This window comes from Dioscorea cayenensis, chromosome 14, assembly GCF_009730915.1.
Source record: "Dioscorea cayenensis subsp. rotundata cultivar TDr96_F1 chromosome 14, TDr96_F1_v2_PseudoChromosome.rev07_lg8_w22 25.fasta, whole genome shotgun sequence".
Classification (NCBI taxonomy): Eukaryota; Viridiplantae; Streptophyta; class Magnoliopsida; order Dioscoreales; family Dioscoreaceae; genus Dioscorea; species Dioscorea cayenensis.
This window is the reverse complement of record NC_052484.1, coordinates 6,172,915-6,178,914: the sequence shown is the minus strand read 5'-3', so window position 1 is coordinate 6,178,914 and position 6,000 is coordinate 6,172,915. Positions and strand designations below refer to the sequence as shown.

The 6,000-nt window shown below is 37.8% G+C and overlaps 1 non-coding gene across 1 annotated transcript; it reads right to left on the bottom strand.

Annotated features, from left to right (window-relative positions):
* Positions 1-5,329: 5,329 nt before the first annotated feature.
* LOC120276595 lies at positions 5,330-5,436 on the bottom strand. The gene has a single exon (XR_005541310.1). It is a non-coding gene; the product is annotated as a small nucleolar RNA R71 (small nucleolar RNA).
* Between the last annotated feature and the right edge of the window lie 564 nt (positions 5,437-6,000).

Here is a 6,000-nt window from a genome sequence, read left to right as displayed (position 1 = left end):
TTTTTATCCAATCCTTTAAGCTCTTCTTCTACTGCTCATTTATAATTCTTAATGTTATAAAGTCTTAATAAGAGAGTTGTTTGTTTTTAGGTTAAGACTGCATTGGCACTAGGGGCAACACCAAGGCAAGCAACACTCCAATTTGAAATGATGACAAAGTATGAAATGATGAGTCTTGTTCTCCAATTTGTTTATAGGTTTAATTGTCTAGCTTGTGATTATTATAATTAATATATTTGCAGCATTGACCGAGAGAAAACTTGTAAATTTCACTTAATTTTTAATGAATTATAAATAAATATTTTTTTATTTTTAAATATTAACTGAATGAGTTCAATATATATGCACAGGATTCATATATATATATATATATATATATATCTAATTGTCAAAAAATTAAATAAAAAAATTAAAAATGATTTAAAAAAAAATCCAAAATCACGGCGGTTTAAGCATGAACCGCCGCCAATTTCTTCGAATTCCGGTGTCTGCGAATTCCGCCAAAATATTTTTCGGCCGTTATGTAACCGCCGAAAGTTGTTGTATACATTTTGAAGCGGTTGTTCCAGCCGTTCTATAAAACCACCGTGAATTACGCTGCCGACGTTGGTATACACGGCGGTTTTGTAACTGCCAACGGTTTCATTTAGCGGCGGTTAGAACCGCCGTTAAATGACTTTAAACCCGCTCCCAAAAACATAATTTCTTGTGGTGTTAGTACCTGTCATCCTCCTCACCTACTAGATAAAGTTTCAAAATCCAAAATTAGAGTGTCTGTCATCTTTGAATCTAATTTCCTTTATTATCTATAAGTTATAGATTTTTTTTTTTTGAATAAAGTTATTAGAATTTCACAATTACTATTTTTTGAAACATATATTAAAGGTCTATGCTTTAAAAAATCATTTAATTGTTGATTCCGAGAAAAAGAAAAGGGAATCAAAGAGTTTAAAGAGGATTTATGTAATCTCTTAACGAAGAAGCCCTTCTAATAATTAGAACCCAAACAACTTCTCAATAAAATCCACTTTTGATTAATATATTCAAACATGAATAGCTTTAACTCAGTCAGAATAGCACTTCTAAAAAGAATACCACCAAAATTATAAGAAAAAAAAAAAAAATTTGATAAGCCAATGCAAGAGGTTGAATTTTTTTTTTTAAAAAAAAATAGATAAACCACTAATTTTTTAAAAATAGAGCAAATACACAAACACACAGCATACAAGACTGTAGTAAAAAAAAGTAAAAAAATAAAAAACAAAATAAAACTGGGAAACATGCACTAGAAATAATACTAAAGCAAGCCAACAAGTGGAAAGTAAGCAACACAGGGAAAGATATAGCTGAATCAATAAAGTCTACAGTGTGATAACAAAAGTTCTACTTAGCTATAATGATGCAGCTGCTCAATCCAATAAAGACTGAGGAGGCGTGGTACTAATAAAAGTTTTCTGATCTAGAACAAATCCAAGAGGTTCATTTGCATATGTCGAAACATCATTTTATTGCAAAAAATTATTATTAAATTAAGAACCCATTTGGATGGGTTTTCACCAAAATGTTCAAGACATATGAGACATTCTTAGTTATTTGTATGAGTTTTTGAGAAAACATAAACTTTGAAAAAAAATATTTAAAAAGACGTTTTTTTTTTTTGGGGAAGGTGATTATAAAAGAAAGCTTCTTCAAATTAAAAGCTCCAAAATTTGGAGAAGGTGGTTATAAAAGAAAGGTCCTTCAAATTAAAAGCTCAAATATAATTAACTTTCAATGAAATCATAAACATGAGAATGTAGAGTTCATGCAAGTAATGCTCATAAATAACATTATATATTATGAGATGACTATAGAGTTATAGTTTGCTAGTAATATAATTAAGAAGTATTTGATTACTAAGATCAAGAACTTTTTACTAAAAACAACACAGTATCACTGATTAGCGTATCCTTAAAACTTATTAAAAACCAAAAGCATGCAACGGAATTATATATTAATCCAGACTATAATTTTTGCCAAGTACATACAACAAGAGATGGAAATATTAAATTTAGTATGCCATTACTTGAATGCATTAGATCGTCTTAATGTATCACAATGTTCTGACATGAAACAGGGAAGTTGTATGTGCTTGGACAGAGAAGATTCTTCATGATATGCATTAAGCTAGCATATGACTGTCTCTAATATATACGTAACTAATCTCTACAAAACCAATCACTTGTAAACCAATTCTTCTTACAATAAAAGTAACATAATTCATCTTGGATCTGAGTCGCAGTTGCAAGTTCCTCTAGAGTAGAATCACCAGACTGATAACAAAATGGCAGGAAATTAGAGGCGAATTTAGGATTGCACCAAAAAAGAAGATGTTTTTTACTGAAAGAAAATGCCCAAAAAAATATACTTTGATTTTCTTTGTGCATCTTGGGAAAAGGACAAGCTCGGCTATATAGGTCTTCAGCCTCTGTACATTTGCTTGGAGGCCATCGAGGGAACAGTTCTTCCAACAATGATCAATTGCAATGCCAATGGTTGGTGCAATTTTCTTGCAGGAATACCTACTGCTTGAAATGTATAACCCTGATAGTGTATATCTTTTATAAGAGCTCTCTGCAAGAGAAAAAACCACACAAGGTGTATGATCACAATACTCTCTGAGACAGGATAGCAACTATGCTTGGTGTTGGTTCCCAAGTGTTTCTATTAGAGATAAGTAAAGTCAAGATTTGGAACCCCACACATCAGACCTTCTCTTCCACTACTTTATAAGCAAAAAGAAAAACAGTCAAAGGACAACAAAACAAAATACCTATTGGCCAGACATGTTGCTACACAGCTATTGGCCAAACCCATACATAGGACCCATGCCGATTGGTTGGGCCCAGAATCTTAGAGATATGAAGAGAGTATTTTTCAACTTTCTTCACGCTAATACAAAACAAGTCCACGCAGCACACCATGCTTGTATACTTCTCAGACTCATCTCTATCCTAGCACGCAACCAGCATATTGCCAGAACCCCCTATTGCACACCCATGCTTCTGATCATCATTCCTCAACATCCCCTCCTGATCGAAGCATCCTCAATCCTAGGTGCCTTCTCAGCTGAACGTGCTTCTCAACAGATAAGGGTTTTGTGAATATGTCAGCCAGATGATCGTTAGTGGAGCAGTGATGGAGTGAGATCAGCCCTTCTGTGAGTAAACCTCGTATGAAATGAAACCGCACATCAATGTGCTTCGTCCTCCCATGATGAGATGGATTTTTAGCCACAGTAATCGCAGATAGGTTGTCGCACCAAAGCTTGCTTGGTTTTTCCACTGAATGCCCACAGTCTTGCAGCATCCTTCTCAACCAGATGACTTGACATATAGCGGCAGTGGAGGCAATATACTCTACTTCAGTCGTTGACAATGAAATAATTTCTTGCTTTTTCGAGCCCCATCCGATCTTGCTCATACCCAACCGAAACAACAGCCCAGTAGTGCTTTTCGATCTGATATGGACCCTCCACAGTCACTATCTGAGAATGCTTCCAAATTACCATAATCTCCCCGTGCATACCAGAGACCAAGTTCCCTAGAACCAGCAAGATACCTGACCACCCTTTTAACAGCAGCAAAGTGGCTTTTCTTGGGCTTAGTCATGAACCTGGAGAGATAATTCACAGCAAAACACACATCAAGTCGTGTGTGTGTGATATACAGTAACCTCCCAATTAAACTCCTAAACATCCCAGGATCTGAAAGGTCATCAAAACCATCATCTTGGAGCTTCTCATTTACTGCCATTGGTGTCAAAGCAGGCTTGCATTTGACCATATTCATCTGTTGCAACATACTTTTAATATAGTTCCTCTGACCAAGATATATACCCCTCGAGCTCTGCTTCACTTCAAGACCAAGAAACTGATTAATTGAACCTAAGTCCGACATACTGAATGTATTCATCATGTCTTCTTTAAATTCTCTGAGCATGGATGGAGAGGGACTAGTGTAGATAATATCATCAACGTATAAGCTAATCACAAGTGATTCTCCAATCTTGTTTATCTTCCTGTAAAGAGTATGTTCACTTTCGCTTCTAATAAACCCATACTCCTTGAAATGCTGATCGATCCTGGAATACCATGCCCGGGGCGCTTGTTTCAGCCCATATAAGGCTTTTTTTAGCTTGTACACTCAATCTTCTTCTCCTTCTTTGATATACCCCTCGGGCTGATGCACAAACACCTCCTCCTTTATGTCGCCATTAAGAAAGGCTGATTTCATGTCGAAGTGAAACACCTCCCAGCCTGCATATGCGCAAGAGCCAGAACCAATCTCATAGTTTCTAGACGTGCCACAGGTGAGAAGATTTTCCCAAAGTCGATACCTTGCTTCTGAGAGTATTCCTTGGCCACAATCCTTGCTTTATATCTCTGAATCTTCCCTTCTGAATTGAACTTTGTTTTGAAAATCCACTTGAGTCCAATTGTCTTCTTCCCTGCAGGTAGATCACACAACTCCCATGTGTTGTTACTGATGATTGACTTGATCTCTTCATTCATAGCCTCCTTCCATTCCTTCTTCACTGCTTCCTTGTATTCAATTGGGTCAGACACATGCATGGCGAATGTGCATGTGCTGTAGATTTCCTACAGCAACTTGGTCTTCCTAGTTGGCGATCCATCTGTGGAGTAGGCATTTAGAGATACTTTGCAATTTGTTTTCTTAGCTATTTCACCATACATTCTATTTTATATCTTCTTATTCTATCATCGTTCTGATTTCTTTTTCTTTCTTTTTAGGTGCAGCTCCAGGTTATGACCCGAGGGAACCCCTCAATATTGATTGAAGGAGATCCCGAGCTTGAACGTACACTTAGAAGAAAAGGGAAAGAGCCTGTGCAAGAACAGTCTAATCTAGCTGATTTGGAAGTGGAAGAATATGAAAACATGGCAGAACAGAATGAGCAACATCGAACATTATCCGATTATGCCAGACCTTCAGTGTTGGGGACACAATCGAGTATTGTGCATCTCCCGATTACAGCTCAGAACTTCAAGCTGAAGCCGGCATTCATCCACATGTTACAGCAATCCGCACAGTTCAATGGTGTGGCCTATGAGGATCCAAACAGTTATATAGAGGGTTTTCTTGAGGTGTGTGATATGCTGAAGATAAACAGGGTGATGGATGATGCCATCAAGTTGCGAGCCTTCCCATTTTCCCTAAAGGGGAGAGCGAAGCAGTGGATACACTCATTACCTAGAGCATCAATTACCACATGGGAGGAGATAGTAGAAGCTTTTCTTGCCCGTTATTTATCTCCCGGAAAATCTGCGAAGCTTAGGAATGAGATCTCATCCTTTGTTCAGTTGGAATGGGAGTCTCTATTTGAGACATGGGAAAGGTTCAAGGAGCTCCTGAGAAAGTGCCCGCACCACGGATTTCCAGAGTGGATGATTGTTCAGACCTTTTACAATGGTTTGAACCCGAGTATAAGGCAACTCTTAGATGTGGCAGCAGGAGATACCTTAGGTAGCAAGACCCCAGATGAGGCCCGTCAGTTAATTGAAGAAATGGGGTTAAACAGCTATTAATGGAATGCTAGGGAGAAGTAAAAGGTGGCCGGTCTCCATGAGATAGATGCAGTAACTTCATTGGCTGCTCAAGTGGAAAATTTGAGTAAGAAGTTAGATATTCTAACTTCAAATAGAGTAGCAGCCGCGACTAGTTGCACTAGGTGCGGCGGAGGACATGCCCTCTCCGATTGCCCGATCTCTATTGGTGATGTATCTTCAGTGGAGAACGTCGATTTTGTAGGTAATGGCATGAGACCTCAAGGAAACCCATATAGCAATACCTACAATCCAGGTTGGAAGAATCATCCCAATTTCTCATGGAGCAATCAGGGTCCACCAAAGGCCATGGGTCCACGGGGTTTCCAACAACAACAAGCCCCGCATGTGGAAAACAGAGTTTCAGGTTTGGAAATCCGAATGAATGATTTGGA